The sequence below is a fragment of the Microtus oregoni genome, unplaced genomic scaffold (assembly GCF_018167655.1).
Source record: "Microtus oregoni isolate MIOR12 unplaced genomic scaffold, Mior012 000029F_ref0000214, whole genome shotgun sequence".
NCBI lineage: Eukaryota > Metazoa > Chordata > Mammalia > Rodentia > Cricetidae > Microtus > Microtus oregoni.
The window spans coordinates 26,649,015-26,661,262 of NW_024543088.1; the positions used below are offsets into that span (position 1 = coordinate 26,649,015).

The 12,248-nt window shown below is 40.9% G+C and overlaps 1 long non-coding RNA gene across 1 annotated transcript; it reads right to left on the reverse strand.

Moving 5' to 3' along the window:
• Positions 1 to 5,037: 5,037 nt before the first annotated feature.
• Positions 5,038 to 8,530, reverse strand: LOC121465171. The gene is made up of 3 exons (XR_005976620.1): positions 8,479 to 8,530; positions 7,832 to 7,936; positions 5,038 to 5,759 (listed from the first exon to the last, which is right to left on the reverse strand). It is a non-coding gene; the product is annotated as an uncharacterized LOC121465171 (long non-coding RNA).
• Between the last annotated feature and the right edge of the window lie 3,718 nt (positions 8,531 to 12,248).

A 12,248-nucleotide genomic window follows, 5' to 3' on the forward strand; every position in this document is an offset into this window, starting at 1 on the left:
TATTCTTGAGACTGTGAGGACCCACCTCATTCTATTGCCCTTCCTAAATGAGCCTCTTTTCTCCACGCTATGCCTACCCAAGTGCCACCTCCAGAAAAGACGGGACATAAGTGGGGGTCAGCTCGGCTGGCATTCCCGTCAAAGTATATTCACTCTGTCTCCTGGGGCTTTCGTACGCCTCAGGCACATGCGTTATTTTAAGGGGCTCAAGGAAATAGTGTCAGGAGGCCCACTTTGTAAGTACGTTTATTATTATCTCCGCTGTTCAAGCCACACAAAATTAATGTCTGGCATTTCCAGAAATTGCTATCGATTCAGCAGCAGATTTTTACAAAGCCAATCAATAACAGTTTCCTCCCGCCCTCCTCCTCCCTCGCTGGATATTTATTTGTGACCAAGCTTTCGGTTGATCCTCTGCTTTCTAGTGTTTATAACAGGTACAGAATAAATCGACGATTTCATCTTTTTCCAGGAATAAAACAAAAGAAAAAGTAAGGACCTGGCTATTAAAAATGTCTCCCTCCCTCCCCCACACCAAAGCAAAGGTGTGTGCATCCGTGTGTGTATAAGACATAGATAGCTAGGTGGCAGGTGACAAAAAATAGATCTTTAGATGGGTGTGGAGATAAGCCCAAGCTACAGCCATCACCATCGGCTCCTAAGCCATGGCTTCTGAGCTCTCTCAACGTCCTGCGCCACACTGAAGTCCCAGAAAGCCACACAGACCTTTGTGGTCACAGGTTCCTCTATTAACATTATCTATGTTAACACCATCAACTGTCACTCAGAAATTCAATGTATTCTAGAACTTAAGGTTTCCAGGCCACCTCCCTCCCAGGTCCAATTAGAAAGTGGGCATCTAAAGTCATGTCTCTTGCTTCTTTGTCCCCAGTGTTCTCTTGCTATCCCAGGACTACACACATGCCACTGGAAAGAGCAGAGCACCACAAACAACGGTGAGGGACTTGTGATACCACACACCCTCTCCTGCAGCTCACTACGGTAAGAAACTTGTCGCGCGTTCCCTGATGTTTGGAGTAAGAACAGGGCTTGTCCTTCCTACTTAGGCCTTACACAGCGCCGATTTCACTCAAGAGCTTTGCCCCTGATCCACAGTGAGAGCAGCGTGTTGCTGGGCAGCAAATGGGTGTGGACACATGTGGGCACCATGCCAGCCTAAGCTGCTGATCTAATCTGTGCCCAGAACAACACTGTTTCCCTTGTGACGGGTTGATTCGTGTTCCCTCAAACTATGCATCGCAGTTCTGGTTCTGCTTGGACCTCAGACTAGGACCTTTTTTGGAAATCATGTCTTTTCTGGGGCAATCGAGTTAGGATGAAGTCATCAGAGTGGGCTCTCATCAGATATGCTCGGTGTCCTTATAAAAAGGAGAAATCTGGACACCAAGAGACACACAGAGAGAACATATGTAGACGAGGCAGACAGAGATCAGAATGTCTCTTCTTTGAGCCAAGGAAGGCCAGATTTTTATCAAAACACCAGAAGCTCAGAAGGAAGCCTGGGACAGATTGTCCTCAGAGGGCCCAAGTCTGTTGACATCTTGAACTTAGGCTTCTGGCCTACAACTACAAGAGAGAGAATTTCGTTGTTCAAAATTTCGCCAAGCATATGGTCTCGATATCTAATCCAGCCATGTTCTCAGTAGTGAGTATCCAGAGATCCCAGGACTAAGTCATAACTAGACTTATACCTTAGAAACTACCCTTGACAATCCTTCCCTAAAATACAGGAATTAGACAAAGGCTGGAGACTAATGAAGATCATTTTTGTAAGTGAAAGAAGTTCCACAGATACAAACAGTGCGTGTCTTCTCTCAGACAGGAAGCCAGGGGGCGGGGAAGAAAAGAAAGGATCATGGGAACTAAAGGGTCTACTGGGAAAGGCAGTGGGGGATAGCAAGGAAAGCAAAAGAAGCAGATGCCCAGCACTACCTGAGAGAAAGGTTAAGAGTTGAATATGAAGAAATCACATTGTGTCTTAGCCATTGTTTTACTTCTGTGAAGAGACACCACCACCAAGACAATTCGTATAAAAGAAAGCATTTAATTGGGGCTTGCTTACTGTTTCAGAGGTTTGGTCCATTACTATCAAAGGGAGCACAGAGACACTCAGGCAGGCAGACATGGTGCTGGAGAAGGAGCAGAGAGTTCTACATCCAGTTCCACAGGCAGCAGGAAGAGCGAGACTCAACTTGGCCTGGGATTTTAAAACCCCAGTAATACACTTCCTCTAACAAGGCCACACCTCCTAATCCTTTCAAATAGTGTCACTCCCTGGTGACCAAGCATTCAAACATCTGAGCCTAGAGGGGCCGTTCTTAGTCAATTCAGCACATATTGTATGTGCAAAATGTCAGCCGTCATAAAATCATTTCTACGCATGTAGAATACATTCGACATGTATTAAACATGACAATAATTTTAAGTGAAGATGTGGATACAAACGCAGAGAACATACCCCAATTTCTGAGTCAAAAGAAACTTTTTTTTCAACTGTGGAGGAAGAAAAATATTGCCAAAATTAGATCAAATCAGTTGTCTATGTGGTAAAGCATAAGTCAAGGTGCAATACAATTTGTTCTCTGATACAATGAAGTTCATTGATTTTCCACCAAAGCAGAATACTAAGGAAAAGCACTGTCTCCTCCCACAATGGGATAAGACCTATTTCATGAGTCTCTCTTGAATGCACAGAATACTATATTTGCCACTCTGCCTCACTACCAGAGAAGTGATGAGTTCTAGCCAAAAGATATAAGTAGATGTAACATCAAGAAAAGCCCAGAAAAGTGAATATAATGGCTAGGAAGACGGACTCAGAATTGAAGAACTGCCTCCATCAGATTGACTGTAGATATGTCTAGGGGGCATTTTCTTGATGACTAGTTGATGTAAGAGGCCTAGCCCACTGAGGGCAGAACAACCTTCAGGCACATGAGCCTGGGCTACACAAGAAAGGTAGCTGAAGAGGAACCTGGAAACAAGCCAGTAAGCAGCCTTCCTCCATGGTTTCTGCTTCAGATTCTGGCCTTAAGTTTCTGCCTTGGGTTCCTTCAACAGTGGACTGTAACCTAGTAAATGAAATAAGCCACTTCCTTCTCAGGTTACTTTTGGACAGGGTGGGTTTGTCACAGCAACAGAAAGCTACCTAGGAGGAGCATCTTCTGTGTTCCCTCCTTTGTCTTGCAGGCACTAGGAGCTCGATGCTGAGAACTGGAGGTGCAAGTTAAAGTAGACATTGTCGCTAATTGAAGCGGGGCTACCTTGGAGAGCTGTGTAGTTCCCAGGGAAATTTCTGTAAAAAATTCTCCTATGATTCAGAACAACCTAACCTAATACTCTAGTCCAGTGGTTCTCCATCTTCCTAATGCCGTGATCCTTTAATACAGTTCCTCATGCTGTGGGGACCCCTCAACCATTAAATTATTTTGTTGCTACTTCTTGACTGAATTTTTGCTACTGTTATCAATTGTAATGTAAATATCTGTGCTTCCTGATGGTCTTAGGTGACCCACAGGTTGAAAACCACTGCTCCAGCCTAAACCAACCCATTGGTTTCTTACTGCTGTGAGCCATATTTGATTGGTTCAATCTTTAAATGCCAATAAGCCATTTGGAGATTAATAAATTGAAATTTCCTCTGTTCGTAGTCATTGGCTGAGCCACCACTGTAACTTATGTCCACCCAACCCACTTTGGACCCCAAGATAATGGCCATGGCTTCTCCATGGTCCTAAACGGTCTCCAGGAACAGCTTGGAAAAGGTGTTCTTTCTACTTTTTTGGTACAACTGTTATTGCTAGAAATCTCTTTCCTTGGGCCTCCTAAAAACAGCCTTTCTGCTGCTTACACCTATCAACCTTCTCAGTTCGACCCTCCAGAGCTCTGAAACAACAATAGACAAACCTGTACTTCCCCTAAACTTCTCCAGGCTACTTTGATCTAAGTTCTTTCCAGAAGCCTCATTCGTCAAGCCATCTCTAATAAATCAAATTCCAACAGAAGGCGCCAAAGCATTGTCCCAATTGTTTTGTTGTGTGAGCACTTTGTGGTGTAAAAGTTATTTCAAGCAATGGAATCCCATGCCTGGTGCCCAACACCCTTGTAGAAAGGTTTGCTTTGCAGCAATCTCCCTCTCCTCCAGGTTTAACTTCTCCATGGTGCTACTAAGTGCTTTGCCTGTGACTGCAGGGTAAAAAGCTTTCCACCTCCCTAACCTCAAAGAGAGAAACCAGTGTCTGAGGGGCAGGCAAACAGATTGTGATTGCTGCATGAGGAGCTCTTTGCACAAGCTAATGGGCAGCCTAACCTCTGCCCACAGCCGTCCCCTGTAGGGTCTTCTAAATAGATTGCCAAGGAATTGTTGATTTGGTGAATCGATACACGAGGTTTGCTGGACTCCTCATTTCTGTGAATGATTGTTAGAGACTTTAACAACACATGCATGTGCTACACCTAGTGGGGCGTTCCTTAAAGGAAAGACATGACCTGGCGGATGTAACGCTAATGCAGACAAATCTATTCTCTCTTACTAATAATTGACCCCTTCATGTTTTAGCTGGAAAATTGTTAAGATGTGTACATACCAAGGCTTCTGAGTCCTCATGTTTCCATCTATCATTATAGCTCTAGCAGGAGAAATAACATAAAATTTTTCTTTGCACAGCTAAAGCAATCAAATCAACAGAAAGGTTAAAAAAATAAAAAATTAATCTTAATATCATAAAATTGTTTATTTAAATTAGGCCATCTGGTATTGGCTTGACTACAGAAATACATTTATGTGTTCTTGTGGGAGTATAAATTGATGCAATTTTTCTGAAAGGCAATTTGGAAAATACTACCAAAAGTATTCAAAGTAGGCATACCCTTTGACCCACACCCAGTGATTTTACTCCTAGGAGCTTTTTCTAAGGTGATGGTGATGTTGTTTGTATAAAAAATTTTTTCACAATGATGATTATTGAAACATTATAACAGCAGCAAGTAAATAAGACAAATAGCCAACAAGCAGAATGACTTTAAACTGTTATATTATTATTCTATACAATGCTATGTTAGAGAGGTGGTGGGAATTATGTTACTGAAGAATTGTTACTATGAAAAAGTAGCCATAGTTTGATGCTGAGTGTTAAACAGGAAGCTTCAAAACGGTATTTGCAGGGTGCCCATTTTGGGAACACCGTGCAAACGTAGACTAAAGACACGAAAATTCAACAGTGATTTTCTCTGGAGGTCAGGCTTCTTTCTCAGTGGCTTTTTTCCACATCTTCAGTCTCTTCTGAACTCTTCTAGGAATTTTCTAATAAGAATATAACACACTTGTGTAGAAAACATCAAAAACAGACCTAAACTCATGTGTAAAAGTTTCAGTTTCTCAGTGTTTTGCTGTTACAAAGAAAGCGAGCCCATCTCTCCCACTGGCTTCAAGTGAAGGGCTAAGCTAATCAAAAACTTTGCTTTTGACTTTTCTAGCTGTTACAGGGCCAAACTGCTCTTTAAGAAAGCTTGAAAACTAATGAACAATTCCAAAGTCAGCCCAGAATCTCTGCTTGGTTCTCTTTGAAATAAAGAGGTCTGTGGAGTGGTTAGTAATAGCATCACCGCTTCTCCAGAGCATCTGATATAGGGCAGATGGTTGCATGACATCAGCAAGTGATCCCTAGACAACTGGAGCAGGTCTCTTGGTGCTGCTTAGACTGCAGCTCCAGACTGGAAAGTTCTGGGTTCATAGATAACTGAAAACAAATGATACAAAGAATCAACATGTATTATTTAATTCTTCCTTTTATTTTTGGAGAATATATTACAATTATAGCATTTCCTTCTTCTGTTTCTTCCCTCCAACCTTTCCCATATACCTCTCTTTGCTCACTTTCAAATTCACAGCCTCTTTTTCCATTAGTTGTTGTTACATATGATGTGTGCATGCATTCATGTGTGTACCTACATACATAAGTACAACTTGCTCAGTATGGATAATGTTATGTGCATTTTTTTCCAGGGATGAACATTTGGAATTGAATAACCATTTTGGAGTGCTCGTCTCAGAGGACAATTATTTCTCCCACTCTCAGGGTTCCTTGCTTATCTGTAATTCTTGTGTAACACTGAGACCTTGTGAATTTTCCTTCATGCACGTTTGTGTAGTATTGGGGCGGCGGGGCCTCTTCCCCAGCACCCCAGCACCCCAGCCGCCCGCACGGCTAGCTTATGCCCGAAATAACAACACACAAACTGTATTCATTTAAACACTGCTTGGCCCATTCTCTTCTAGGCTAATTCTCACATATTAATTTAGCCCATCTCTAATCATCTGTGTATGGCACCCCAAGGTGCGCTTACCAGGAAGATTCTAGCCTATGTCCATCCTGGGTTGGAGCTTCATCCCGGGAGCAGGGCATGGCGTCTCTCTCAGGCGTCTGTTCCCGAGAGGAGAGCTGTGAGTCTCTGACCTCACTTCCTCTTCCTCCCAGCATTTTGTTCTGTTTACTCCTCCCACCTATCCTCTAACCAATAAAATGGGCCAGGGCAGTGCCTTTATTAGCCAATGACCTTCCTCCATCACGTTTGCATGTCTTTTTCTGTTGTCTTGCTCAACTCACGTATAGGCAGTTATGTTAGTGAGACTTTATGGATATAGCTTCTGACATTTCTAGGAAACACAGGCAAACAGCAATCTCCCTGTTCCTCTGGCTTTGACGATCTTTCTGCTCTTCTCTGTAGTGATTCTTGAGCCTTAGGTGTAGGGGTTGTACTGTAAATATATCTTTTGGAACTGAACTCCATAACTCTGCATTTTGATTGTGGTTTTCTTAATGGCCTCTATTTATTGCAAAGAGAAATAATTACAAGCTTCCAAAAGAAGGAAGCAACCAACAATCTTACACAACTATGAAGTCAATGAGCCACAATGATCAGCGTGGCACAATAATACCAAGAGTGCAGTAGTGGCACACATACCTTGGCGGCAACCAACAGCTCTCTAATTGAACGTAAGACCTGCTCAACATGCCTACCAGAAACCTAATCAACTACCCAGGGCTAATAAAATCACCAATCTTATAGGAGGACCTAAAACTACCAATCCCCCCACTCTGAATTTTTTGTGGGGATTTTTTTTTTTGAGACAAGGTTTATCTCTGTGGCCAGCACAACCATCTTAAAATTATCAATTTTTAAAATCAGCATAATCTCTAACTACACTCTAAGAATTTGTCCTCAGATAAATGGAGTCTTCATTATTTACTTCATCAAGTAAATTTCTCAACATATATTTATCTTAATTATTACCAAAGGCAATCTTACTGCTGTATATTATATAGCTTTGAGTCCTCTCTAACCTCTAGCCTAGATCTACAATAACCAATAACCATTTTTTAATACACAAATTTGATGTTTAATATCTTAGTACTACATATACACATATATAAATGTATATAAAATATAGTCTGCAGTACTGAATACATGATAGTATTCTTGTGCAGACTTTATGACATAACAATGTTATTCTCATGAAGACAGTAAGCATTTTTCTTAACGTTTATCATAATTAACTAGAATGACATAATAATAATTCCTTTACAGATTAGATTATAATAAGCTGTGTGCTTTTGAGGCAGGTGTTTTATAGTGGGGAATTAAAGAAATATTTTGCTACATTTCTGATTTATTTAATTTGTATTTAATTTAATTTGTATATTATACTTATTCTAGTATTGTCTTTTGTAGCTCATTTTTCCAAAAATATGCCCATGCGCCTAAATATCAAGAATATTATAACATATATTTAATTTAGGAATATATTTACCAACATTACTGAGACATTCAGTAGTCAGTTTTGGATATAACAGCCCAAGTAACCGGTTTTCTTGACCTTTTCCTGGTTATTTGTTGTATATGTAAAATCAAACACCTGTGTACAAACGAAACAAGTCATAAATGCACAGCTCCACACATGAATGTCAATCTAAGGCCTGTGTCAGACCTACTCAGTTAAAAATTATTGCGGCCTGCCTTCCAAAAGGTTCTTACGCCCCATCCCAGTCACACGCCTTTTCTCTGTCGGGGTCTGGCAAAGCCTGATGTCACCATTGCCATTTCCTGGAAACGCTTTACAGTTTCACCTAAGCATGGATTTCCGAACAGCATGATTGCTTGTGTTTACTTTTGAACTTTATATAAATGGACTCAGAGAGAGAAAAAGTTGTCAGGATAATGGATACTTTTTTGTCAAGTGCAAAGTACACCCAGCTAAATACCATGACTATCAGTAATTTTATTACATGAAAATGGATTTTAACCCTTCAAAGCCAGCAGCTAGCATCACAGGTTTAAAGTTCTTCTCAGTCAAGTCTAGATCATCTCATGTCTCAGGTGGTAAGCGCCAGCTTCCACTCGGGGGTCCATTTGGGCTTTTGGTCACTTCTTATGCCTCCTGGATGGAAAAGTACTCACCGCAGGCTGAGGGGTCCACACTAGCAGGCTTCCCTCTCCTGGGTGAGTTCCCCAGCTATTACCAAAGCTTTAAGGTCATATCTAGTTAATGGTTGGCCAGAAATCGATACGCAAAGAGCGATGGTTTCTGATAAAGGTGCATAATAAGCAGGTTCAAGCTCAACAAACTAACTGTCCTTTTGCTCTTAGATGTTGAAAAGAAGTTGCTGGCCTGCTCTCTAGTTGGAAAAATATAGTCCCACTCCACTACCTCAAGGACTAATTTGCTTTTTAACGAGGTCCTCTCTTTGTCCAGTCTATCCTGTACTTAGGCTTAGCTATTCAAAGGCCACTCAAATATTTTTCTTTCCTTTCTGTTAATTCTAAGGGAAAGTGTCAACTTACTTTCTGGAGGCACAAGACCTGGGGTTCTGAAACAAAACTGTCCCTCTTTGATGTTGGCAGCTACCTTGTGAACTGATCCATGGAGCTCCCGGTGCCCAAGGGTCAGGAGTGCTGTGGGTTTCCCAGCTGGCAAATGACCAATGCTTACCATTCCTCCTGTGCAATCACCCATGTGTGTATCTACAAGCGTGTGTGTGTGTGTGTGTGTGTGTGTGTGTGTGTGTGTGTGTGAATGGGTGGATGTGTTCACGCATGTGTTAGCATAATGCCTGGCTCATTCCTCAGGCAGGCTGTAGCAATAATAGTAAGAATGCCTTTCATATAGTAAATGAGTAAACAAACGAACGCATGACCAACGATGCACCTGGCTCAGTACCCCTAGCATCCCTCATCTTCTCGCAGCTGAGGCCACCTGAATGCAGACCGAATATTTTGCCACGTCTCAGGCTAAACAAGACTTATTTGAACAGAATATCAGAGGCTATGGTCTACGCCCCCCAAACAATGCAGCATTTTTATGTATCTGATTTATGCTCCCAGGAAAATGCTGAAGGTGAGTTTGAATTCTGTCCGGTTCTTCTCCCGTATGTTGAGCAATTCCTACCCATTTTGAGGTTCCTGCTGATGGTTCTATTCCTACAAAACTGGGTACCTCCTACTTTAGGACCCCACTTCTTGATTCCCCCTTGACACTCTGATGCCACCAGAGTCAAGATGTGATGTTCTTCCACCACTAGGTCCTTTCCCTGGTCCTTGCTGATCCCCACAAGATTCCCTTACCACATCTGTAGCTAGACTTCCTCGGTTCACTAGCAGCTGGGGCTGCCCCTAGGTTACAGTGATTGGCCTCCCTGATCTGTAGCTCTACTCTTTTCTTGATTAGCCTTCCTTTTACTTGTAGAAAGGTCTTTTGATTTCCAAAGTGAAAACAGCAATAAACTTCAACAGGAGACTTTCAAAGAAAATAAACAGAAAGTGATCATAAACTTTAGTTGAAATCAGGGCAAATAGAAAGACAGAAAATTCTCGTGGATAGGAAAATTCAGTTCTATTAAGATAATAGCTGTTTGTTTGTTTTTTTTTTTTTTTTTTTTTTTGCTTTTACTTTGTTTCGAAACAGGGTCATGACCTCTATCTCCTGATAGCCTAGAGCTCACTATGAAGCCCAGACTGACCTCAAACACAATATTTCTAACTCTACCTCCAGGGTTCCTGGGTTTTATGTGTAAGCCACCACTAGGCTAAAATGCAATCCTTATAAGTATTCACATAATTATAGGTAATTAAGAAAGAATAATTTTTTTATTAATGAAGAAAGTGGTTCTAAGGTCTATGTGTAAAAACAAGGGAGTTAGGATAACCGAAACAAAACAGAAAGAGAAAGGTTGGAGGAGACACCTTTGCGATTTCATAGTGTGCTCTAAGGTACTCACACAGTGATGTGTTGCAAAGTAGATGAGCACGGAGGTCGCTGAAAAGGGGCACACAGTCCAGACATAAACGTCCATGTGAATAACCAAAAATTTAAAAATTAAAAAAAAAATCTGTGTTGTAAGAATCGAATTTCTCCCATACAAATGCATGAACCACTTAGCATCATATCACATGAACACTAACTCAAAACGGTCTGGTATGCAGAGGTGTTTGATACAGGAGTGAAAACACAATGTGTAGAAGACTAACATGTTCATCCAAACTAAATAAACTAAATTCATTTCTCTATGAATACTTCTGTTAAGAGCAAAAAAGCAAGGTAAAGAATGAGGACCATTGATAATCATGTCTTAAGGCATTTCTGTCTGTATATAAATAAAAGCTCAGAACTTAAGAGTAAATAATTCTTCTAATTTTTAAAAAATGCACCTATGCTATGAATAAGTGTTTCATCTTTGAGGATGAATGGATGGCAAATGAGTGTAGAAGATGCTCAGCATTAGGAAATGAAAACAAAATACACCGTGCTTGCTGCATTCCTATCTGAGTGGATCACTAATATGAAATCATTTCTAAAAGCTAACAATAGCAAGTGCTGAGAAGCCATCACTCTCTCTTATATGATGGGACTGTAAAAGGGCACAGTTTGATGGGTTCGCACAAAATGAAAATCCCCTTACCACAGGACCGGCAAAGTATGTGCTCATGTAAAAACCTACATATAGATATGGTGGGAGTTCTGATCACAGTGCCCTTGAGAGACACCTTAAATCTCCTTTAAGAGAAGAGTAAACAGATAACTCAGGGCTAGGGACAAGCTCGGCAGCATTACATGAGCCCATTTCCTTAACCCTCTGGAAAGGGGAATTAGAGCAGCAGAGAACGCTATGGGTGCAAGGCAGGATCTGAAGGCCACGTGACTCTAACTGGTAGCACAAGGTGTATTTGACGTGATGACCATCCATCCTGACTGCTGTGGTGTTCATACAAACCTACACCTTATTAAAACTCACAAAACTGTACTCTACCCTCTATTGATTTAAGAATAAAACTTAAGAAGTCACCATACAGCAGGTATGTTTTTCCTATCTAGCCCTATATTGATAGAATCACTCTGTATTGCACAACATGGAACCCATTCTAATTTTATAATACTGACTTTTAATATATTTAAATCTGTGTCTGCATATCAAGTTTCAGGGTTGGCTCATGCTACACAGAATTGATATGAAACATGTATCAAGCATTGAATGCGACTGGGCATTCCTATCCAGCCTTACATTGATAGACTCACTCTGTATTACACAAGATGGAACCCATTCTAATATTGCAATGCTTAATCTCAATGTAATCTGTGTCTGCATATCAAGTTTAAGGGTTGGCTCATGCTACTCTGAATCGATATAAAATGTATCAAGTGTTGAATATGGCTGGGCATTAGGGTTGATTATGACTTTTAGTATTAGGAGCAATGTAATAATCATTCTTATAGGGATATACGTACATAAATCTTTAAACGTCAAAGATGTTTAACAGTGGCCAGAGGTTTTCCTTCAGTTTTCTTCCTTTTCTTTTTTCCCTTGCCAGTGTCTCTATGCTTGTCTGAATTGTTTTCAAGAATGACAGTAATAGACTGTGTTATAGGATTAAATATATGTATATATTTATGCAAATTGCTAAATATACATATACCTGTTTCTGCAATGGCATGGTATTTTTTAAAGTCTTGATATATTTGTCAAGATATCCCTCAGGAAAAAAAAAGGGTGTTGAATTCCATTTCCAGAAGACAGGGAGCACCCAGCTCCCCAAAGCCTTCTTGCCCACTTGTTGCTATTACATGATGCAATTGGAGTTGCAGCTTCTCTGAAATCCTTCCCCATCAAAGCATGAGGAATTATCTTGGAGAAACAAAGTAATTCTCAGGGCCTGATAAGTGACAAGACACAGGA